This window comes from Delphinapterus leucas, chromosome 6, assembly GCF_059928025.1.
Source record: "Delphinapterus leucas isolate spDelLeu-1000000601 "Yukka" chromosome 6, BTC_Dleu_Yukka2, whole genome shotgun sequence".
Taxonomy (NCBI): Eukaryota; Metazoa; Chordata; class Mammalia; order Artiodactyla; family Monodontidae; genus Delphinapterus; species Delphinapterus leucas.
Window position 1 is genome coordinate 33,247,732 of NC_143134.1, and position 25,536 is coordinate 33,273,267.

The window sequence follows — 25,536 nt, forward strand, 5'->3', positions numbered from 1 at the left end:
ACTGGATTACTTGAATATCATAAACATTTAGGGTTTAACAGATTTGTTACATATAGACGTTGTATCATGGATTTAAAAGACCATAGCCAGCGGGCAGCGGCGGGCGGAGCGACCGAGGGGCGGCGAGGGCTGGGCGGCGGGTGCGGGGGGTCCGTGCTTCCTCGCGGTGGAAGGCAGGGGTTCGCCAGAGACGCCGGGTTGCTCCGCGTTGCCAGGTTACCGAGCGCGTGCCCCGCGCCCGCTCTTCCGCCCGGGCCGCCCTCGGCGCCGCCTGAGCCGCGGTGCGGGCTGCGCGGGGCGCCGGGTCCGCGGAAGCCTAGGTAGGGGGCTGCGTGAGGGATTCTCGTCGCGCGTGGACGCTGCGCGAGCGCGCGGGGGACGTAGGGCGCCGACCTGGGGCTCCCCGGAGCTCCGGCTCCGCTCAGGGCGCCCGCTCAGGGGCCTCCGGCGCGAGGCCCCCTTTGTGGTCAAGATGGCGGCGCCCAGGCGGGCTGCGCCGAGGTGAGCTGGAGCTGGGCCCGGAGAGGAGCGAGTCTGCCACGCCCAGGACTTGGACCCCGGACTCTTCTCCCGTCTCACGGGGAGCGGCGGGTGAGTGGGTGCGGCCGCGCGTAGGTTCCTCTCGTGGGGTGGTCAGCTCTTCGTGCGTCCGCATACTTCTGTCGTCTGATAGATCTGGGGTGGCCCAGGTTGGAGGCGAGGGTGCTTGATTGGGGAAACCTGAGGGGTTTAAGGACTCTGTTGGGATCGTTTCAGACCCCAGCAAGAAGCTGAGCAAGTTTTCTCCTCTCTTCCCGACTAAGTTTTCTCCCTTCTCTGAAGACGCCAGCTTTTCTGAATCACCTTGTTACCCGGGGGGATACAGTTGGTGGTTCTGACCGTGGAACGTAGGACCCGGCGCGGGGAAGCCTGAGCTGGTTCTAGTTACTTCGTTTGCAAAGCACTTGTCTTGTCTTTGGAATCTTTGTGTATGTAACCAACGTTGGGAAGAGGCAGCGTTTTCTCCTCCAAAACACTGCGAGGGGTAACTTTATACGTAAGAAACAAGTGGGCGTTCACATCCATCTCTTTTCCAACCACTGAGTTTTGGTTGTGTTTCCTTTCTTAAAATTTGTCTCGTTTTGAAGTGATAACAAAACAAACTAACTAAACCATAGCCAACTACACAAAGTATATAGTCTCAGTCCTGCCATTAATTAGCTATGTTATCTTAAGTCATTTAATTTTTCTAGGCCTCATTTTTTTCATGTGATGTTTTTTCTTTGAAAAAGTGTAGTTTCTAGAAGTCTCTAATCTCTGTGTCATAGTTCAACTTGGAGAAAACCTGTTCTTATCCAAACTCCATGACATTGTATTTCCAGCTCCAACTTTGGACTTTGATTGAGTTGGGGGCAACTTTTTAAGGATATTTTCACACAGCTTTTTTAGTTAATATCAGTCTAGCTGACTTGTCATACTTAGACTTTCTCCCATATTCTTTTACCAGGGTGTTCCTTAGTCATATATATAAAGACTGTTGTGGGAAAAATGACCTCCTGGGTCAGCTTACTGCATGGTCATCGACACAGGGCAGGGAGTAAGATTCTGTGGATTTTACAGAAGCAGATACAGGTTTCATTATCCATGTCCTCTCCCCTTTCATCTTACAAAAACAGCAGGCTTTACTCGGAGAGCTGCCAGATAATGCCATCCTGCCTCCTCACGGGCGCCGGGGATGAGTTGCCCAGGGACTGAACTACAGTAAAGCAGGTGATTGGCTCATGGGTAGGCATCTGACCTCGGCTAAGTCTATCAGACTCCTCCCCAGGACTTTTCTCTCAGAGCAAAATGTAAGAATTGTCTTTTCTCTCTGGAATTTCTAAGCTGGGGAGATATGACTCTGGGACTCCCAGTGACCATCCAGCACAAGAAGAGACTTTCTGTAAAATAAAGTCTTGCAGAGGTAAGCAGGGCTGAGCGATGGAGAGAGAGCTGGAACCCTGCTGATACTCTGGAACTTCCAGATCCAGCTGTATCTGAATATGGCTGCATCCCTGAATTTCTAGTACTTGTTTGTTGAGGTTGTTGTTGTTGTTTGGTTTTTGTTTTTAAATTTCCTTGGACTATTTTGAATTTGTTTTCAGCCATGTGCATTTGAAAGCATCATAGCTAAAAGAGCTAATTTCCTACATTAGTGTCAGGTTTGCTGACTGGCATTCCTTAAGTGAAAAATCATATCTGCTATTTTCTTTAAATAAAATCCTTCTAGCTCAGGTTTGAGATATTCAAAACTCTGCCTCCTACCCCCCTCTTTTCCAGCATTTACTATATCACCTTGAAGCATTTGTGACCACATCTTTCCCATCTAGATGCAGTTGAGAGAGAGAGCAAAGACTTCTGATATAAACTGCAACCTATACGCCTCCTACCTGGAAGCTTTAGAACATACTTGATTCTTGTCATTAAAGCAAATCTTTTGTTGTTGTCTCCGGGGCACAGAAGCATTTTCATGGCATAATGGAGTACAAAGTACATTAAGCCTAACTCTACTTCTCACCCTCTTTTACTTTAAATAGGCAGAAAAGAACAATCTCAAACACATTTTCCCAACAAATAAAATACATATACGATTATGTTTAGAAGACATTTATGCAACATATAGTTAGACTGATTAATTAATGGACCTTTTGCCAATTGGCACAGTAAATATATATGTTCAATGTGCTTAATTAAAAAGAAGACAATAACATATTTTTACAGGTTAATTATCTGAGAAGAGTATTGTGCCAGCACACTTGATACTACAGCATTTCATGTTTGACAAGTAACCTTCTTTCAATTATATTTACTGCTAAATGTTTCCTGGATCAAGCTATTAAATTATAAGGTCAAAAGTAAAATGATATGAAATTACAATGATAAAGGGACACATATCCCACTTTATGAGAATAGAAGTTCTAATTTCTTTTCAATACTACTAGTAGTGACCACAGTACTAATTTGAGCCCTTACTATGAGCCACTGTGCCCATATACATTTAGTTCTTACAGTAGTTCTGCAAAGGGCATATAATAATCCACACTGTAACGCTGAAGAAAGTGATTCTCATAGCTGAAAGTCACATAGCTGGTGAGTGGCAAAGTCTAGATTCAAACTTAGAGTCATCTGACAATGCCCAGGTTGTTGACCACTATGTACACTGCTCAATTGTTGCACCAATAAAGAAGTGCTTGAAGTAATTATAGATTTGCCTACCCTGAAACTGCAGTGATTTAAAGACATCAAAGTTGCCAGTTGCTTAACCACATCTACTTACAGTAAGAATTTACATTTTATTTCATTTCTAAAACAAGATTAATTCTGCAGGCCCATCGAAACTTGAGCACACAAATCCTACCTCCAAATGAAAGATTCTTGTTTTCCATTATTCAACAGATGGCCCTGTACAGAGGCAATAAATATATAGTAGAATTTTCATTCAAATAAATGAGAAGAGAGGTTTCTTCTTGTCCTGATTCAGTGCCCATCATTATGGATTATGATGGCTCTTCCCAAACTTTACTTCATTCACTCCACTCTTTCTACAAAACTCCAGTAATGGAATCCATCATTCAGATATATGTGCAAAGCGAAAGGACTGTATTAATACAGTTGCTGAAAGTCAAGTTGATAGAGCACAGGAAATACATCCTAATAAATGCAACATTAATGTTTGTGTGGGCCTTGGAGTGAGGGGTAGAAGAATTTTCAGTGTAATGGAATATTTTGCCTCTTGCTGTGAAAGTGTGGCTTAATAGTCTTGTAATTGGTCATTTACAGAATCCTCCGTCTCTGGGTTTCATGCTTTCTTTACTCTGCAGCTGTTGATTCCTTCTCTTGTTCTGGATGGAAGATAGCAACGAAGCCACTTCAAAGGGCTCAGCCTGCCTTTTTGTGTTATTGTTTAGATGAAGATGGTTCCATTTATTAAAGCACACTATTTAAACATTTTTATCATGTTTCAAACTTGACTGTGTTCTGAAGGTATGAGCACAGGCAGACATAATGGGGGATGTTTTCCAGGAGAGAACATACCCTTATCAAAGGACTTATCAGAATTTTCATGTATGGATTGAGAATCAAATTCTGGAGTTAGACCTGAATTTAAATTCATACTCACAACTTATTACCAGTCTCATCTTGATCAAACGGTTACCACACTTCTCATCAATTTCCTTATCTTTGAAAGCGGAATAAGAGAAGTATGCCTGGTGGAGTTACACATAAAGCTCATCTGATAGAATATTCATAAGGATTTTGCACAAAATATACATGGAAATATTTTAGCACCGAGTTTAGCATGCGATTCATCTTCAATACACTTAAGAGCTATTATTTTATTATTATTATGCTATCATTAAATATCACTATGACTTAAATGTCATTATTGCTAAAATTGCTGTAAAATTACCGCAATAACCCATGATGAATTCCCCTCTTCTGTTTCCTTTGTTTAAATGGAAAATATATATATAAATCTAGACAGAGAACACTTTAGTGATCCTATTCAGTGGAGTGAGAATTTCCATGGCACTGATTAAAACAAATCCTGAATTGCATGGACTTAAGATAGCAGAGGGGGGCTTCCCTGGTGGCGCAGTGGTTGAGAGTTCGTGACCCGATCCGGGAAGATCCCACATACTGCGGAGCGGCTGGGCCTGTGAGCCATGGCTGCTGAGCCTGTGCATCCGGAGCCTGTGCTCCACAACGGGAGAGGCTGCAACAGTGAGAGGCCCGCGTACCGCAAAGAAGAAAAAAAAGATAGCAGAGAGGCTAAGAGATTTGAAGTTAGACATCCCCAAGTGTGAATTCTACTGTGACCCTCTTCTAGCTCTAGAACCTTGAGGAAGTTTCTTAAATTTTCTGAGCTTTGCTACTAGTTTCCTCATCTGTATCTTTTTCAGGACTGTTTATCAAGCATCTTCCTGTTCTCTATACTTGGACGTATCAATGAATAAATTAGACAAGAGCCTTTGCCTGCGTGCTCCTTCTTGCATGCTTTCTCCCTCCTTACACTCTCGTGTGGAAACGGATGTTATAAATAAATTCTATGCTTTGTCACAGGTTGATGGGCGCTACGGGATAAGGAAAAGGATGTGAAGCTCACTGAAGAGGCTTGGGTTGGGAGTGCTGGAGGAGTGTACAGGTAGGTTCTGATTTTAGATAGGGTAGTCAGGGTGGATTTTATAAGTTGACATTTGAGCAAAGACTTGAAGTGAGGGAGTTGTCAGAATGTATGATGGGGAGACCACTCCCTGGGAGCAAGAATAACCAGTCCCAAAACTCTAAGGCAGAAATATGCCGGGCAGCTTGGAGGAGTATCAAGGAGGCCACCCTGGCTGACTTAGTCAGTGGGGAGGAAGAGACAGCAGGAGGGCTGGAGGTCGGATATGTGATGGGATGGATTGGGTAAGTCCTGGGAGGCCATCACATGCATTGTGTCTTTTACTCTAAATGTAGGCAGCCAGGGGCAGGATTTTAGCCGAGGTGTGGCATGAACTGTCTCTTGTTTGAAAAGCATAACTCTATCTGTGGTCTTGAGGATGTGGGGAGAGAGTGGAGTCAGGGAGAATCTCGGGAGGCGACTACAGGATCCTCGAGGTCTATGTTGGTGGCCTGCACCAGGCTGCTAGCGGCTGGTAATTCTCAGAAGTGGCACATTGGGAAGGTTGTGACAGCATTTTGTGGTAGATTGAATGCAAGAATGGAAAGGAAGAGGGGGTCAAGGGTGAATTCGAGATTTAGGGCCTGGGGAACTGGAAAGGTGTGGTTACTGTCACCTAAGATGGAAAAAGTTTGGGGTAGAGCGTGTTTGGTGGATTAAAGACCAGTTTTGGAGGTGTAAGATTTGAGATGTTTTCGTGACGTCCAAGTAGAGATGCTGAGTACACAGTTGGATACACAAGTCTGCAGTTCTGAAGAAAGGTCTGAACTAGAGGTACACTTTAATACAATGGAGATATTAAGAATAATGACATGGAAGCGCTATTTTAAAGATAAAATGAAGTCATGCAATGAGCACTCTGTCTTCTCAAAACATTTAATAACTGTTAGCTAAAATAATTACCTGAAATGAAAAAATACCTATAGTTTGTTTTGTTGTTTGCAGTAAAAGTGAGTAAAATGTCACAATTATTTTAATAGTATTTGTGACACAGTAGTTTTAGTTAAGACACCATGACTACAAACATTTACAATAAACCTTTCAGTCTCCTACTTTTCACTCTGATAGGGTACTTGGAACCATATTTTGTAAGGTTTAAGTTAGTTGTCATAGGGTACCTCTTTAATTAGAAGTAATTCTGAACTGTCTAGTTCCATGCAGTTTTATATACATATATGTATAATTATTATTTTATGATTTATCAAACTCAGTTGAAAATTTGCATCACTGATATACATTAGAATTTAAGCATTTACCCAGGTATTCAAGGAAAAAAAGGTACTTGTCTTGTAATTTCCATAGGGGTACTTACTTTCACATCTTCCCTTCACTTTGCAATTGAAAACATGGCAGGGGAAATACTACCTTACTGGTCTTTGAGTTCCCCTTAGCTATCTGCAAGTCCTTAAACAGCCTTTGTGGCTTAACCAAAATTCTCTTCCATCTTCATTCCGCTAACAGATATTGGTCTAAGCATGTACTTATACTAAAAAATGCATGACCACGTTGTCTCTACACATCTATAATTTTATGTTAACACTATCATTATGTAAGCTATACTTTAATTGTAATTATAACAGGTTTTATGTCAACACACATCCATTTCTAGTGTTCATCTGGTGTTCAAGGGGAGAGCAGCATGTCGTAAATTTTATCAAAATATAACATCTGAAGAGTAGAACGGAGGGTAATTGTGTAATTCTGTATTCACTCTAATTAAGTTCAGTGGAGTTGGCATAATAGAATTAAGATGAAAAACAAAAGACATTGAGGTACCATGGCTCCCTCTCCTTAACACACCCTTTCGTATCCGAGAGCAGAGACTCAGCACCTTTCTGTACAGAAATGGAGACAGGAAGAGGCCAGAGGATGAATGACAGGCATGAATGAGGTGGAACTTTGAAGAGCAACATGAAAATGAAATACTTCTTTTGTATTTGGTAGGTGGGGAAAATGTACCAGCGTGTATGCCTACGGGGACCACGTTTTCCAGAACAGTTAAGCCCAGTGTCAACTATGCTGTCCCACCTTCCTCGTAAGTAGGAACATACTGTTACTTGAATCTTTGCTTCCTGTTTCTTGATAGCTGGTTGAGAAGATTATCACAGGAACTGCATCTTGTTAGCAAACACACTGTTTTGAAATGATTGACACTCACTGAAGAGTGGCAACTCCAAGCTTGCTCTCTCTTGATCTTAGGTCTGGAGTGCAGGAGTGGGCTATGGGGAAAGACCATTGGAATTCTTATGTCTTCAGCATAATGGTTCTAGCATAATGGTTAGGAGTGTAGGTGCTGGTTCAAATCTCTGCTTTCCACTTGCTAACCATATGAGCTTGGGCAATTTACCTGATTACCTGAACCTCAATACCCCTGCCTATAAAATGATGTTAATAATATTTCATCCTCATAGACTTGTTTTCAATGTTAAAATGAAGTCACTTACACCAAGCACTTAATACAATGCCTAGAGCATAGTAAACTCTATTATTATTACTATTACTGCTACTACTACTATTATTATTACTATCACGATGCCAGGTGCTATTTTTCCTATGCCTTATTCCATTATCTTCTGCCCTGTCCCCCCATTTCTGTCTTGTTTCTGTACAAGGGTAGGTTTGTCACAGAGCATTTTCTTTCCCTAGTGTCTGACTCTTAGTCATCAAGGTGACTGGTCCACGACCTGGCATTCATTGCTGCTCGTTGAAGCAACCCATTTTGAGAAGGGGAGCTGGATATTGATGCCAAGTTGGGTCAAGGAGAGAGAATTTTCTCTCTTCTGCACTCAGAGAGCTAAGTGAAATATTCAGGCCTCAGAAGGAGAATCAGGCAAAGGGCAACATGCTTAATTTCATACCTTAGTGATTAAGAACAAGTCAGACAGGCTGGATTTGAACTCATTTCCGTCATGTACTGACAACGGGATCTTAGGTGCTTTTGTAACCCGTCTGAGGCTCAGTCAACATCTGCAAGAGACGAATAACATTATCAGGACCTAGCGTATAGCCTCGTTGTAATAAGTGAGTAAATCCTTTTAAAACGTTCAGCACGTTGTTTGGCATATAAACACGTAATAAAATTTAGCTTCTTTGACTACTACCGCTGCTAATATTATTAAGTAGCTGAGCAGATCCGAGGCCCATTTTTTTCTTAGATTGCACGTAATCATTTGGACAACCAGCTCACATTGATCAACCGTTGCTTATATATAAACCCCCATGAACCCAAAGGTGCTTTAACTCTCTCCCAGTCAGAGCCTGTTCTGGGGGCAGAAGCCACACCGGCACTACCCCCGTCATCTTTGCCTTTATTGTCACTACACTCGCCTGCCGTACTGAGTACTTTCTGTTTGCCAGGCACCAAATTTAGCCCTGCGTATGCACTATATCATGTAGTTCTCACACTCAGGTGGGAGACATTATCATCATCCCCAATTTTCAGATAAAGACGCTGAGGTGTTGGAAAGGTAAGAAAGTTGACCCACAGCAAGAGGTGGAGCCGGAGAATTCAAACCCTTCTCTCTGACCTCAAGAACCCTTAAATATTAGCATACTACTACATCCTGGTAAGAAAATCTGCTTCCAGCCACTCTGGTGAGAGTAGAAATGATTCTCAGTCCCCACATTCCTCTATTGCCCATGCCACCCTAGCCTCAGGACTAGGGGGGAAAGGAAGTGATCTCTTCAAAGAGCAGCCAAAGGGAACCTACTCCCTTCTGCCTTTTCGTAATCAACTAACCAATATTTTATTTCCTTCTTAAGAGTCCCCACATGTTCCTTTTGGTACTTAGCTTGGCCTTTTAGAATTCTGACATTCTGTACATGACTCATCCACTGTATTTCATGTTAATTTATTGAGGTCAAGTATAGGGTCTTACTCATCCTGAAGTCCAGTTATCCCCTGTCACATCTAACTCTGTTCTTTTCTTCTTGTAGGACATCTGCAGGTATTTATTTGAATTTTGTTGACTTGTTCTCATCAATAGTACATTAAAAGTTATACAGAAAGTGCTTTCTTATAAGGAAAACCATCTAAATAGATTTCTAGCTCTTTACTTTTTATAGCACTATTGTAGAGATTATAGATCTCCAGGTAATATTTTTTAGATTGAGTTCTTCATGTCATCTTATTTTTACATATAATGATAAATCTGAATTTTCTCTATCAAACCTCCGAGACTTCACTGGCTTCTAACTTAGCTTGTGGATTATGTGTTGTTGACTTTTCCATTTACAATGATATTTGATCCTGGTAAGGATGGGGCTGGGTGGGAAGGTACATCTTAGGGCCATAAATTGGTTTTGCAGAGAACTAACATAAAGATCTAAAGTCTCATCATATTTCTGCAGAACTCATGAATCATTTTATTATAATTCCACTCATTCAGGGAGTATAAAACCATTTTCAAATTGTTATTCCTAATTTGTTCATCTTCTCTTCCTTAGTCTTAGTGAGAAGAGAGCAGGCTGAATGGAAGAAAGTCATTATGACCACTGGGGCCACTAAGGTAGGCATCAGTCCCAGAGTTTTGTTTTCATCTCTCCGCTATTAATGTTGGCTAATGTCTTGAGTGCTTACTTGGTGCCAATTACTTAGCCGACCATGGCAAATGGATTGTGTCATTTCATCCCCTGATAGTCATACAATTAATGTATGTATTATTATGATATCCCATAATGCATACATGGAACAGAGCCTCAGAAGTGGTTATTTGCTCACAAAAATATGGTAGATGTGGAATTTGGACTCAGGTCCGATAGACTCCTAAATCACTCCTAGTGATTTTTACCACTAAATTAAAGTTGTATACCTCTGGAGAGTAGATAGTTTCTAAAATTTCCTCAGCTCTAACGTTTTATAATTAAATTTTTGTCTGATGGCAAGCTTAACAGTTAAGATGGGTAGGAAGGAATGCCAGCCTGTTGAATGGAATTTCCCTGAAATAAGCCTGTTTTATGACACCAGTTCACTCATTCATTCACTCAGCATGTATTGAATGTTTGCTCTGTGCAAAGGCATTTTAGGCATCACAGTGGAGTGAGCGCCCCTTCCATAGACTCTCCTGCAGCACTCAGAGAAGTCTTGGACTGGTTTGCCTGTTATGGAATGGGGCTTGGTGATAGAAGCCTGGTTTGTCCTCCACTGATAAAACTAAGACATACTCATATGAGTTTGTAGGCATCTTGAAGCCGTGGGATAGTAACACACATGAATCTTACCATTTTTGCCTGGGATTAATGATATAAAGGCTTTGGATTTGGGTATGGAAAATGGGTGCAATTATGGGTGTGTTGGTTCTACATATATATGGATATCACGTGTCATCAGCCTGCAGCTACCTGCCATTCCTCACTACTCCTTCTTTTCACAAACCAAACAAGTACCTTCTTATCTCTCCTGTGGATAAGCTCTTGACAGTGGCACTAGGGCCTCCCTGAATAAGTACATCATTGGCTAAACCAGTGGTTTCTCAGATATGCTCATTGAACAACCCTTAAGGTGGATTGACATTCCACTGCCTAGAATAGAATATGGTGTTCTTTAGAAATCGGGAGGAAGAAATAGGCCACCAGTTGTACTTTCTTTAATTTAAATTGTTTATATATATATATATGAACAATTGTTATATATGTGTATGTATACTTGTTCATATATATGAATGATTTAAAATTGAAGAGATATATATATACACACACATATATATATATGTATATTTAAATTTTGGCTTCTGTTAGCAAGTAGTAAATTAAATTATTAGCAGATCCATACTGCAGGGAAATAACCAATCAGATTTCATTCAATAGCTTGCTTTTTTGTAGATTTATGGTTGTGATTTTATATCTGCAGGTACGTTTGCTGAAGAAAATATTTCTACCACTTTACACAAAATTAAATTCATTTAATACCAATGCGGCATGTCTCGAATGTCTTAATACAGTTTTAATCTTGAATCGCATCAGAAGTATGAAATTAGAAACATACCCCAAAATCATTTGAAGATAAATTACTTTCATTTCCCTTATACTTTTGAGACTTTTGAAAAATAAGTATTTAGTTGTACTTATCTGTTTCTGTCTCTCTAAGGATAGCAAACACTGAAACACAATTCTTTTTAAAAGTCAATATTAAAAATATATTGTCCAAGATGATCAAAACTAAGGAAGTGGCAAAGAAATTCAAAAATTTAAACTTTCAAAGGGTGCTTTTTTTGTGAATGTGTAGTACTTGTTCTTCTGAAGGAATTAATCTTTTTAAAAATTTAATTAACTTATTTTTTATTGAAGTATACTTGGTTTACAACGTTGTGTTAATTACTGCTGTACAGCAAAGTGACTGTTATACATATGTATATACATTCTTTTTCATATTCTTTTCCATTATGGTTTATCACAGGATATTGAATATAGTTCCCTGTGCTATATAGTAGGACCTTGTTGTTTAGCCAATCTGTATATACCAGTTTGCATCTGCTAATCCCAAACTCCCAGTTCATCCCTCTCCCACCTGCTTCCCCCTTGGCAGCCACCAGTCTATTCTCTATGTCTCTGATTCTGTTTCTGTTTCATAGATAGGTTCATTTGTGTTATAGTTTAGATTCCACATATAAGTGGTATCATGGTATTTGTCTTTCTCTTTCTGACTTACTTTGCTTAGTATGATAATCTCTAGTTGCATCCATGTTGCTGCTGCAAATGGCATTATTTCATTCTTTTTTTTATGGCTGAGTAGTATTTCATTGTATATATGTACCACATCGTCTTTATCCATTCATATGTTGATGGAATTTAGGTTGCTTCCATGTCTTGGCTATTGTGAATATTGCTGCTGTGAAGATCAGGGTGAATGTGTCTTTTTGAATTATAGTTTGGTCTGGATATATGCCCAGGAGTGGGATTGCTGGACCATATGGTAGGTCTATTTTCAGTTTTCTGAGGAACCTCCATACTGTTTTCCACAGTGGCTGCACAAACTTACATTCCCACCAACAGTGTTGTAGGAGGGTTCCCTTTTCTCCACACCCTCTCCAGCATATGTTATTTGTAGACTTTTTAATGATGGCCATTCTGACTGGTGTGAGGTGGTACCTCATGGTAGTTTTGATTTGCATTTCTTTAATAATTGGCAGTGTTGAGCATCTTTTCATGTGCCTATTGGCCATCTGTATTTCTTCTTTGGAGAAATGTCTCTTTAAGTCTTCTGCCTATTTTTTTGATTGGGTTGTTTGCTTTTATTGTCATCAAGTTGTATGAGCTGTTTGTATATTTTGGAAATTAAACCCTTGCTGGTCGCATCATTTGCAAATATTTTCTCCCATTCTGTAGGTTGTCTTTTCATTTTGTTTATGGTTTCCTTTGCTGTGCAAAAGCTTGTAAGTTTGATTCGGTCCCCTTTGTTTATTTTCATTTTGATTTCTATTGTCTTGGGAGACTGACCTAAGAAAACATTGGTATGATTTATGTCAGAGAATATTTTGCCTGTGTTCTCTTCTAGAAGTTTTATGGTGTCAGGTCTTATGTTTAAGTCTTTAAGACATTTTGAGTTTATTTTCGTGTATGGTGAAAGGATGTGTTCTAACTTCACTGGTTTATATAAGACTGTCCAACTTTACCAACACCACTTGCGGAAAAGACTGTCTCTTTCCCATTATATATTCTTGCTTCCTTTGTCAAAGATTAATTGTCAAAGATTAACTGAGGTGTGTGGGTTTATTTCTCGGCTCTGTATTCTGTTCCATTGATCCATATGTCTGTTTTTGTGCCAATACCACGCTGTTTTGATTACTGTGACTTTGGAGTACTGTCTGAGTCTGGGGCGGCTATGCCTCCAACGTTGTTCTTTTTCTTCAGGATTGCTTTGGCAATTCTGGGTCTTTTATGGTTCTGTATGAATTTTAGGATTATTTGTTGTAATTGTGTGAAAAATGTCATGGATAATTTGATAGGGATCGCATTAAATCTGTAGATTGCTTTGGGTAGTATGAGCATTTTAACAATATTAATTCCTCCAACCCAAGAACATGAGATATCTTTCCATTTCTTTGAATCATCTTCACTTTCCTTTATTAATGTCTTAGAGTTCTCAGCGTATAAGTCTTTTGCCTTCTTGATGGGGTTTATTCCTAAGTATTTTATTTTGGGGGTTGTGATTTTAAAAGGCATTGTTTTTTTACATTCCCTTTCCGATATTTCATTGTTGGTATAAAGAAATGCAACCAATTTCTGTATGTTAATCTTGTATTCTGCTACCTTGCTGAATGCGTTTATCAGTTGTAGTAGTTTTCATGTAGAGTCTTTAGGGTTTTCTATATAGAGAATCATATCATCTGCATCTAATGACAATTTTACCTCTTCCTGAAGGAATTAATCTTGAAGTTCTACTAAGACTTTTGGGATACCTGTTTTAATGAGCCACTACTTCCTGCCTGAGATTGCACTATGCACCAGAGATTCTAGAATTAGCATAATAAAACTAATAATGCAAACAACAACAACAGATCTTCACAAACCTTCCTTGCAAGAAAGTAAAGTCCACTGGAAAAACAGACAAGTGAAACACACATTCAAAATGGCAGTGATTCTCAAACATTTATGTGCTGAAAAATCATGACAAGCATGATAACCAGGGCAATTACTAGACCCCTTCTCCAGCTGGTCAGGTGTAAGGTCCTGTAACTCTATTTTTGGTGAATGCCTCCAGGAGAGTCTGAGACAGATGTTCTCAGTTGTCGTCAACCTTTAGTGTGCGTCAGATTTGCCTGAGAATATTGTTAAAACACAGATTGCAGGGCTCCAGTGCCAGAGTTCTAACCAGTTCCCAGGTGTGGCTGATATTGCTGGCCCAGGGACCACATTTTGAGAACCACCTTTCAAAACTCTGCAGTATGCAGTTGTGTGTGTTGTGAATGCAGTATGCGGTTGTGTGTGTTGTGAATGAGACGGGCCCAGAGAACCAAAGGAGGGCAAAGGGACTGCCCTAAATTAGTCAAAGGTAACAATAGCAGCTAGAATTGATTGACCCAAGAAAAAATTATAAGAACTTTACCTGCATTTGCTCATTTAATCCTTTCAGTAAGGTACATAGGTGCTACTTAGTGTTCCTCTTTTACAGGGGTGTCCAGAGAAGGTAACTACTTTGCCCACATCCTAAAGTGGTAAGTAACAGATTAAGAATTCAAGTCTAGGAAGTCTGATTCCAGAGCCCACACCTCTACCCTTTCTGCATGTAGAGAGGAGTAAAGGGTTGTCAGTGAAGCCTTCCTGGGGGTCCTGGCCTCTGAGTGTAGATAGAAGGATGAGTGGACATAAAGATCATTATTTGTGTGTGGTGGGGGTAGGGGAGGAAGTATGAGGGCTTCCAGAAGAGCCCGCCCTCCCCATACATCTGCTATAAGCAAGTCTGATGATCAGGAGTCCGGAACATGAGTATGACTATGGGATACTGAGAAGGGTTCTAGAACCCTGAGGTTAGAGTTCTGGATCAGTTAGTAGGTAACAGAAAGTGAATGAGTGATTTACCTTACTTTCCACAGGTAGCAGGAAGTTTGGAGATAGTCCCTCTAGCGTTAGTCCAGCTGCTGAAGGGCATCACCAGGGGACTGGGTTGCTTCGCTCTTCCAGCTTCCACATCTCTAGCACGTCCACATAGCTTCAAAGTGACCCCAGAATCTCCAATAGTGTTCCAACAATTTGGGCAGGAAGAAAGAAAAGGAAAAAAAAAAGAAATTAAGTAAGAAAAAAAAGGCAGTGTCTAACTCAGAGAGCAAATTTTTTACCACAGATGGTCAGCAGACTTGCACTTAGATCTCATCAGCTCGGATTTTAAACTGGCCACCCTAGCCTTAAGGATAATGGGGTCTCCTAAACCAGGGCTCTGATAGTAAGGAATAAGGAGAGAGTGGTACTGATTAGCAGTGCCTGCTGTCCCAAACAAATATTATCCCCAAACTATTTTTTTATCCTATATTTTACTTTAAAGAATGGAGGGGAAACATTATGTATCTGTAAATAGCCTTTTAGAAAGGGTACAATTATATAGTTATACAACCCCCTGGAGGGCTCCTTTCTTCTAAAATCTCTTTAAAAACTGTTCAAGGTTAAGGACATTTTAATCTTAATTTAGTAACTTGCAGTCGATTATCTTGGAATGACATCCTCTCTCTGCAGATGTTCTGTCAGGCTTTAGAAAATTCTAGAAGTGGACAGAGAAGTGTTATGGTACATGTATTTGCAATATGCACGTCTTTGAAATGAAATCCATTTAGGGACCAAAAGGCATTTCACGTCTTTGCTATACATTTTCACATATTTGCCTTTCCAGAATTCCTTTGAGCAAATCTGTTAGATGTAACCCATCCGTTTCTCCCATCTGAATTCTTTATTACTAAACATTCTTCAGTATGCTCTCACTCCCCTCTGTCAAAGACGTTTCTCTGGGTCCTCACCCTTCTCATCTCATATGTGAATGCGTATCTTAAACTGAAGCAACAGTCTGCTATGACTTCTCCATAACTTGAAGAACCCGTCTTTGTGGGAAAAAAAGTAGACTTACTAACTTAAAAGGTAAAATGTGCGCAGTGTTTCTGAGAATTAAAAACTAAAATAAAAACATAAGCAATGGAAAAAACTTACAGTGGATCCTTTTCAAAGACTTTATTTTACAGAGAAGGCAACTGAGGTTTAAAGAAAAAATGCGTTAGTTAAACACTAAATAATAAACCTTAAACCTCAGTGGAGCAACACATGGACAGTTCATTTCTCACTCACTCAGGAGTGTAGTATGGACTTTGGTGGTCTGAGGGTCAGTTTTCTGCTCAGTTATTCAGGGACCCACCACCTTCATCAAGTGGCTCTACGTTTGTCCTAAAAAGGAAAGGAGAGAGGAAGCTGCAAGCTACAATTATCAACTCGTTATCCTTCAGACGTAAACTCTTCAGGTCACCTCTGGTCACATTCTTTGGGATAGAACCATACCCAGATGCAAGCGGAGATGGAGAATGTTGTTCCTATCTTGGTCCTAGTGATGCCTCTACAGGCTGGAGGAGCTAATTAAAGTGTAGTCAACAGCTCGTTGTTTCTGCCACAATGAGTGATTAGCCTAAGACTGTGGATTAATTATGTGTGTGTGTCACGTATACATATAATACACACAAACATACATATGTGTGTGTATATATACATTTTTTGGCATGAGTTGACACAGGGGGCTTCTGCTGTATCAAAAGAGTACAAACTGCCTCTTGTTGCTTTTTCTTAATTGAAGTTGACTACTACTATCTATTTCCCTTCATTTTGCTACCTCCCCCCCACCTTTCAGTATTATATGAAAATTCTGAAAGAAATAATTTCAAAGTTTCCAGTGCTTTTAAAGGTAATAGAATACTCAGACCTTAACAATTTTCCTGTGTGAAACTTTTGCCAGACTAAAATAGTTAACTTATGAAAAGTAAATTTAGATTGATACAAAAGAGAAAATAAGCTGATTTTTTTTTTTTACACAAATGCCCTGAGCCAGGGTGGAAAATAAATGGAAAACTGGAGGAATTTAGATCCTTTTATTGTAAATTTAAATATTTTTAATTGTAAAAATAATACAGGCTCATTGCAGAAACTCCAAAATTGAAAGGATTTAAAGAAAAAAGGAAAAATAACTCAAAATCCCATTTCTGATAAATCATCTCTGTAACATTTTTGAGGGTATCTTTTGAAACTTTTTTGTGACGGGGTGCATATAAATACAATGCAAGTATAAAATACCTTTAATTATTATATCCAACTACAGAACAGTTCTATAACATTTTTATTTAGTAATATAAGTATGATTACTCATCACCTAATAAAAATCTGCAGCATCATTTTTAATGGTTGAACAGCATTCTATTATTTATTTAATCAGTCCCTACTGTTCAACATTTAGATTATTCCTGTTTTGCTTTGCTAAACAATGAGACAAGCATCTTTGTTCATATGTCTTTGAGCATTTGTTTATTTCCTTAGAATGGACTTCTAGAACTTGAATGGCTGGTTGTCAGTTCTGGTACATACTGACATATTGTCTTCCAGAAAGGTTACCGTGCTTTTTATTTCTACCAAGAATTTAACATCCAGTGTGGTTTCTTACACACACTCATCAGTACCAGTATTATCAATATCAATACCAGTATTATCACGTTTTTTAAAACTTTGTCATTCTAGTCAGTAAAATATGACACCTGAATTATTTTATTTGTATTTCTTTGATTAATAATAGCAAGGTTGAACATATTTTCCTATCTTAATTGGCTGTTAATACTTTTTAGTTTGTGACTTTATGACATCCATTTTTCATCGATGTATAACAACCTTTTATATATCAATGTGTTTATTTTGTTTGTTGTAAATGCAATTTTTTTCTCTTCATTTATTAATTTTTTGTGTGTGTTGAACTTCTTTAATACTGTCAAGTCTATTCAAAAACCCTTTAATGAACACAACAAATGTGGAAAATCAGTCATTCTCCTGCATTTTGTAATCAATGTATTTCCTTTTGGGCAGTATGGAAATGTAAGTTCTTATTTCATCTTATGGTTGGAAAGAATCTCTTCCCTCGGAAAGGGATTATAGTCTCCATGATGCAGTAATGGGAGATTTTGTAGGGTAGGCAGGGTCTACAGAAGAAAAAACCCTAAATCACACTCCATTGGTGGTTGCCTTATTTATAAAAATGGCATTTGAGGTTGTGTGACTGCCATCAGGTAAGCAAAATTAATTTTTAGCATGAAGTACTCCTATCAGCAAGAACAGCCTAGGATAGGCTAGCGGTAAGAAGTGAGGGGTTATGGGATTGGGGCATAGCCTCTGTTTCCTCCAATGCAGCTGGAAATTTAAACTCTGGGGCTCCTGCTTGATCCAATCAGCCCAGCTAGTATGTGTTGCCAGGTAGGGTGAATAGACTCAGAAGTACAAGAGCTCATCCTTGGTCCCCTCTGGAAATGAGCAGAGAATACTGTGTCAAGCAGAGGTAATCAGTCCATGGTCTGGAGACTTGGATCTCCTCACATAGTCCTTAAAGTCAGGGTGAGACAAAATGCCAATACAAATTATATTGATGACAGTATCAATGAGGTGACATTGAGTCCTTTGACCCAACGTGTGTCTGCAGTGTGCCATCCATTAGTAAATGGGCAAAGCCATTTGACAGATCTATCTGATACAATGAATGAATCTGACACTCATATTTTGAAAAACTGAAACTGTATCCATTTGTCAAGAACAGTGGCTACTTGTTCTGCTTTATTCCCCCTGGTAGAACTAGGTAACATTGCAGGCAGTAAGACGTTCCAGCATTTCACCCTGGAGTAGCCCCAAAACTGAAGAAGCTGTCTTATCAGTAGTTAGCTCCTTGTCACCAAGAATATTAAAGTAGATTTGTATGATTAGCAAATTAAAGAGACTGTAGTGCCTACCACTACTGTATTCACTAAGGCACCCAAGTTATTCTAAAGAATCCTAATAATACATTAGGACCGTTTTGAATATTTTTATTTGATTAGCCATAATCTTCTAGTTATAACATCCATCACCATTTTGACCACTGAAACTTGCCTTCTTTTCTTACAGCCTAGCCCTGTGGTCTTGGGCTAATCACTAACCTGCTTAGATACAATTTTCTTCTCTATGAAATAGAAACAGTATTATATGCTTTGAAGGGCTGCAGGAAGATGAGCTGTAATGTTTATCAAGTGCCTAGTAAGTACCCTGGCCCATAATAAATACTTGGCTAATTGTAGATGTTAGTTTCATTTTTAGTTTTATTTCCAAACATTGCTCTTTACTTTTGGAACTCTAAAATTTGTTTTGAGAGTGGAGGACTTGTTGTTTGGATTCCTCCAACACTCTCTGTATATTGTGTACTTCTATCCCTACATCATTTATCTTAATGGAATAAATGATCTTTGGTCTGGTGATTCCAAGGTGGCGAGGAGCTAAGTGGAGGTTCAGTATACACCTGAAGTATGGATTTTCATGCCCAGTGCAAATGTGGGAAAGGCATTATTCCCACATTATAAAGGGGGTGAAGACCTCCAACTTGAGGAGACTCTGGGTTGAGAGATGAGAGATTTACAGGTACTGTGTTTATCCTACAGGGTACCACAGGGGCTTTTATGTTCTGTAGCAAGAATTTGCACCTTATACCCTTGTAGTTAGAAGCAAAGCATACCACATAACTAATATCTAGTAAGCATTAGAGTTAGAATAAATACCATTTATTTAACGTTTCCTTTGTGTTAAGCATTTTACAGTTACAACATATGGATGGATACTATATTGTAATGGTTAAGAGTGTAGTTTTTTGAGCTGGATAATCCTGGATTGGAGTCTCATATTTATTACCTCTTTTTTTCTGTTTTATTGAGGTATAATTGACAAAATTGTAAGATAGTCAAAGAGTATATCATGATGATTTGATATACATATGCGTTGTAAAAGGATCCTTCCCATCACGTTAATTAATACATCTAACAGCTCATGACACCTTTTTTCTTTTTTTCTTTTTTTGGTGAGAACACTTAAGTTCTATTCTCTCCGAAAATGTTAGTTATACAATACGGCAGCTGAAAGTTTGTACCCTTTTACCAGTCTTCCCCTCTTTTCCCCACCCACACCCCAGCCCCTGGCAACCAGTTTTCTGCTCTGTTTCTATGAGTGTGGCTTTTTTTCTTTTTAGATTCCATATATAAATGATATCATTCGTATTTCTCCTGTCTGGCTTATTTCATCAGCATAATGCACTCCTGTTTCATCTATATTGTCACAAATGAAAGGATCTCCTTCATTTTTTTAAGGCTGAATAATATTCCATTACCTCTTAAATGGGTGACTTTTGGTACATTGTTTACACTTTCTAAGCCTCAGGGTTTCTTTTCTTCTGTAAAAAAAAAAAAATATATATATATATATATATATACACTAACAGGTTATTTTCTGATATGTGGAATGTTTGTTGAATCAACAAATAATTAGTTTAGATCATAAATGTGACACTTAGCACTGTATTAACATTTATTAATACTCTCCCTGTTAATTTCTACAATAAATTGTATAATAAGTAACAATAATAATAGTACTACTAGTAGTTTTAGAAAATGCATAGGATGTGCCAGGCATCATATACTGTACTGTCCTCCTTCATGTGCACCACAAGTTACATGTGGATATCATCTTCCACATTGTTTCCTTTAAAGAAAATTGAAGCTCAGCAAGATTGAGTAGCTTGCTCCAGATGTGAACTCAGGTCTGAATCACTCCACATATAGGTTCTTAATTACTCCATGTCTTTAATTCCACATCTGCATTTGTTGTTGTTTTTAACTTTCCAAGCATCTGATGTGAAATTCCTTTCTCTTTGGGGAATTTTCCACTTTGTGTGTCTTGGTGAGAAACAGAGCCTTCCTCTCCTTATACAAGCTGAACATGTCAGATACACTATTTACTCACATGCTCAGTCTCCCTTACAGATGGAAAACAGTCGGGCGACCTCGGGTTGGCCAACTGCACCCCTCTCTTGGATTTTGAATTACAAATAAATGATGTAAAGAAGCAAGGCCAGCAGTGCTGGGTCAACCTCCTGTTTCCTGTTCCTGCTTGGTAGCAAGGCCAGCTAGGACTTATAACATCACTTTGGCCTGATCCTATAATTGCAATAGCATAGCCTTGGCTTTCGGTTGTTTAGTCTGCTTCTAGTTACTGAGACCTAACCATAAACTTCCAGAAGTTTCCTTTCCTGCTCAAATTAGCCGTATCTGGTTCCTGATGATTACAAATAAGACCTTTCCTGATATACAATGGTGACCTACTTATCCAGGCAGATGTAACATCGTCCTGGCGGGGACAGAGGGCAGGCAAGTTCCTTGAACAGCTGAACAAGAAGAAAAAGACCTAAGAAGGAAGAATTGAAGCCAGTTCTGCTTGTGTTATAACTCTACCCGCAGCTGCCTCTGTTTCACAGACCACATGCTAAGGACCACGTCCCTTCCCCTGTAACAGACGAGCAAAGTAGACCCAGGCCTTCCAACCCAGAGACCAGCTGAGCTGTACCGTGGACAATCTAGGATGTGAAAGACTTCACTCAATGTCTTTGTCACTTGACACATTGTTCCTCTCTTTGGGAAGTAGCTTCTTTGTGTGACAAGAATATGCTAAACCAACACTTAAGTGGACAGAGGTGAAAGATGCCAAAATTAGCTACAGAAAAAAAGGCCTAAAGACTTGTATTTTCTGTTATTTGAAGGTGTTAAGACCCCACATAGAATATGAGTCCTTTAAAGGAAAGTTGTGAATGGCCCAGGGAATGTTGAATTTCCATGTGGCCATATGTTCTTGATCGGTCACGATGATGATGATGGTAGCAGCAGTAGCATTTATCAGTGTTTCCTGGGTGAGAGGCACTTTATCCTAATGACCTTTTATCCCCATGACGACCCTGTGAAGTAGGAAATACTGTTTCAGCATCTTCAGGGTTTTTCTTTTCTTTTTTTTTTTTTTATCAGGAATTTACCCTAGATCACAGTTGGGTGGTAGAATGACCAGAACTGGACACTAGCCTTTCCTGAATTCCCAGAGTGTGATCTTAGCAGTTGTATTGCCTGATGCAGAGCCATGTAAATGTTGCCAAAGCAATGAAACGTGTACCTATTTCTAAGAGATTCTAACTCAGAAGCTCTGGGGTTAAGTGCAGAGCAGTTGAGTGTGATAGTAGATAACTTAAGAGACAGTAGATAACTTAAGAGAAGTTGTTTAAAAGTATATAGTAGATAACTTAAGACAGTAGATAACTTAAGAGAAGTTGTTTAAAAGTATATTTGCATATTGCACTACACTGTCGTATCTGTGATTGGTTAGCTATTGAGTAACTAACACAAATCCCAATCCCATCTCTAATCTCATTCATCTCTTGTATGATATTTGACCTAATTGAGGCAGCATTTTTTTTGTTCTTTCCCACAAACACACATCGAACATCCAAAGCATGCTTACCATTTGTGAGCATATTCTCTTAGTTATTTAGGAGTTGAGTAAGAGTGAGAGAGAAGGGCTTCCCTGGTGGCGCAGTGGTTGAGTGTTCTGCCTGCCGATGCAGGGGACGCGGGTTCGTGCCCCAGTCCGGGAAGATCCCACATGCCGCGGAGTGGCTGGGCCCGTGAGCCATGGCCGCTGAGCTTGCGCATCCGGAGCCTGTGCTCCGTAACGGGAGAGGCCACAACAGTGAGAGGCCCGCGTACCGCAAAAAAAAAAAGAAAGAAAGAAAAGAAAAGAGTGAGAGAGAAAAAGACACATAAATATGAAATACGGTCATCATTTTTTTTAATATCCTTTATGTTGTTAATCCCTCTTAGCATTTATTGCCATTCACTCATTTGTATTATTTGGAGTATAGCAGTTTATTCACCCAGCATTTTTACATATGGCTTATCATTTGTATTCTATTTTAATAGCACTAGTAATTATAGACTATTGACAAACTCATCAGACCCTACATATTCATTTCAAAATCATGAAAATAAGGTGGAAAATGAGGTGTAAAGTGGAAAATCTATGTGTACGTTTTCATTGGTGGAATGAGGAGCTACCTGAATATCACTCCTTTAGCTTTTCCTTCAAATGGTGCACTTTTTCCTCCATGCATAGGAGTCACTTCCATTAGGTAAACAGTAGTCTTGAGGGCAAACCTCAGAAGTAGAAACAGGAGAACTTTTCAGCTATGGTAAAATCAAACATATTTTTCTTCAGTAGTGAAAAAAAATTTCTTCAACCACCGTGAGTTCCATGGTGAAAAACTTTCCCCTTATAGATGCAACTTGCCCCAGAATTCTGAGAAATGTCGGTAGTAGAGAGGGGTGTTGCATACACCTGTTTCATTTCCCTCTGACTTTTCCTTCTCCTTTCTCTATTGACATTAAAGTTTATAGTGAAAGCACATAGTAAGCAGTCTAGGACCATTGATATGACATTTGATCTAAATCTCCAAAGCCTATTTTAGATGGGGATGCTATGAGAGTCACAGGAGGGGAAAAAATCTAGAATTATTCTTATGTGATCAAATGTACTAAAATAACAAAAGCAAATCTTATTTTTAGCTAATAAAATAGCATTCCTTATATGATGTCATATTATGGCAGAAAAGAAATATATGCATCTATTTTCTTCTACATTAAAACTGCTAAGGAGTGGGGACCAATGAACTAAATCAATTGTTTTGGGTTCAAGTTGTAGTTTTTAGTAGCCATCCTTCTTAGCAAGTTTTCAGCAGCAAATGTAGTTCGTTTACTATCACCACTAAATGTGCAATTGTGTAGATTTGTGGAAAAAAGTATTATCAAATATATATACTTCAAAATGATTTGTGTAAATTTATCTATTCATATTATTATTCTCCCCAAGTAAATCAAAATCTACTATATACTGTGTTTTTCTTCTATAGCTTAAAAGGGGAATGTATGTTGAAACTTATTCAAATATTTATTAGGTGTCTACTAAGTGCCAGGCACTCTACTAGGCAGTAGAGCTGTTGTATTAGAGGTGGAAAATGTCCTTGACCTCCAGAACTGATACTCTTGTAAGAGAAATACTGGGTCAAACTAAGTCAACAGTTTCTTTGCTACAGAGCTTTTTACGAGTCTTGTGAATTATGAGTGTCTGATAAGGAGATGTAGTGGACAACAGATCCCAAATTTATTTGAAATCTTTTCCTTCATGGACTGTCTCATAGGATTTATGATCCACTGAACACACCTTGAGAGACACTAGTATTCTGCAGTGGTTAGTTAATTGTTTTCTATTAAACAACTATATACTGAATCCATGATATTATTATCTGGAGTTTTTGGAGGATACAATGATGTACATGGCCACTGTGATGATAAGGGGGTCCAGTTTAGTTAAGAAGAGAAACCACAGGAGTTGTAACTTAATGTAACAAAGAAATACACACACATATCCATGTATTTACATGTAAATTATTATTTATATAGTATACAATGTCTTCTGAAGAAGATAGAGTTGTTTGTAACTTGGGATCTCACAGGAGGTTTCACAGAGAAGGTAGACTCTGAGCTGGGCAGAATTTCAGTAAGTTAATTTGGTTCTGACCGTACGATAAAATCAGGTATTTGCACTGGTCAATCTGACCTTGATGGAACAGCATTCCATTTGCAGGGAATAGTGTGATCAAACATGCAGTGGTGGAGATGGCCAGATTGTAATATTCCAGTACCTGGAAAGTGTTGACACATCTGCTTTCTCCACGGTCTAGAAAAGTGAATCTCAAGTGAAATGCAAGTATAATGGAGGCCAGTGCTCTTTGCTTTGTACACTGCTTTGATTCTACAACATGCAACAATGTAGTGATCTGTTTCATATTGTCATTATTCGAGAGGGTTCTTAGTAACAGGAGTGGAAAAGGAAGACCTCTCTTCCTGTGTTTCTGCCCTATGCTCTTAAGCCAGAAAAGGTACCAACATCACTGACCTGACCTTGTCTCAGGTATCTGTCAGGATCTACTAGAATCATTCTAGTGAAAGGTAACTAGACGTCCAAAGGACTTAAAAGATACACTATAACCTTTGTATACTTTATATAGCTGGTGAAACAAAAATGTCACCTGAGTGGTCCCCTTCCCTAGAAATACCAGTATGTTTTTCCAGTGCATGGCAGAGCTTTGCAGGTAAAACTGGGATAAAGGTGAAGAACAGTCTTAAAATTCTAGTCCTTGAACAGCACCTAACAGACAACAGGTTTTCAATAATCTTAGCAACAGTATTCACAAATAATGACCATCAGCGTAACTGCTCTTTTGTGCCAAAATACATTACCATATTACTTTTTTTCCTTCAGCTTTACAACTTGGGTTCTCTTATTGTTTCCATTTTACAGATTAGGAAAGTGAGTCTCAGAGATGCTAAGTCACTTGGGCAAGGTCACAGAGCTTGTAGGAGATAAACCTGCACCCTTACTGTTGGATCCTACAAACCAGACCATAATTTAAGCCCTTCAAAATATACCTCAGAACATTTGAGTAAATTAATGAATAAATCCTCGTAGTCAGACTGACCAAATCATTATATTAGGTTCAGCTATAAGTGGAGGAAAGTCATAATCATAGTTGGACAGTTAATACAGTAATTTACTTGCTTTGAATTTTCTAAATGACGTTTAGCTGCTAGTTTCATGATGATAACCATCGAATAAAAACAGGCATATTTTGGTGTTTGGAATAAGATCTCATATTGAGTAAAATACATATTGATTCCTAGACCTATATGATGTGAGTAACAGATGACATTGAGATGTCATCTAGAAGTACTCCTGTGCAGTTCATC

General features: G+C 39.0%; 1 pseudogene across 1 annotated transcript in view; it reads left to right on the plus strand.

The window, feature by feature from the left end:
- The first annotated feature begins 598 nt into the window (after positions 1-598).
- LOC149748891 (UDP-N-acetylglucosamine--peptide N-acetylglucosaminyltransferase 110 kDa subunit-like) overlaps positions 599-25,536 on the plus strand; it is a 45,802-nt pseudogene continuing 20,864 nt past the window's right edge. Inside the window, exons 1-3 of the transcript XR_016393512.1 lie at positions 599-5,164; positions 7,127-7,217; positions 9,629-9,690. The product of XR_016393512.1 is annotated as a UDP-N-acetylglucosamine--peptide N-acetylglucosaminyltransferase 110 kDa subunit-like (transcript). The remainder of the gene's footprint in view (positions 5,165-7,126; positions 7,218-9,628; positions 9,691-25,536) is intronic.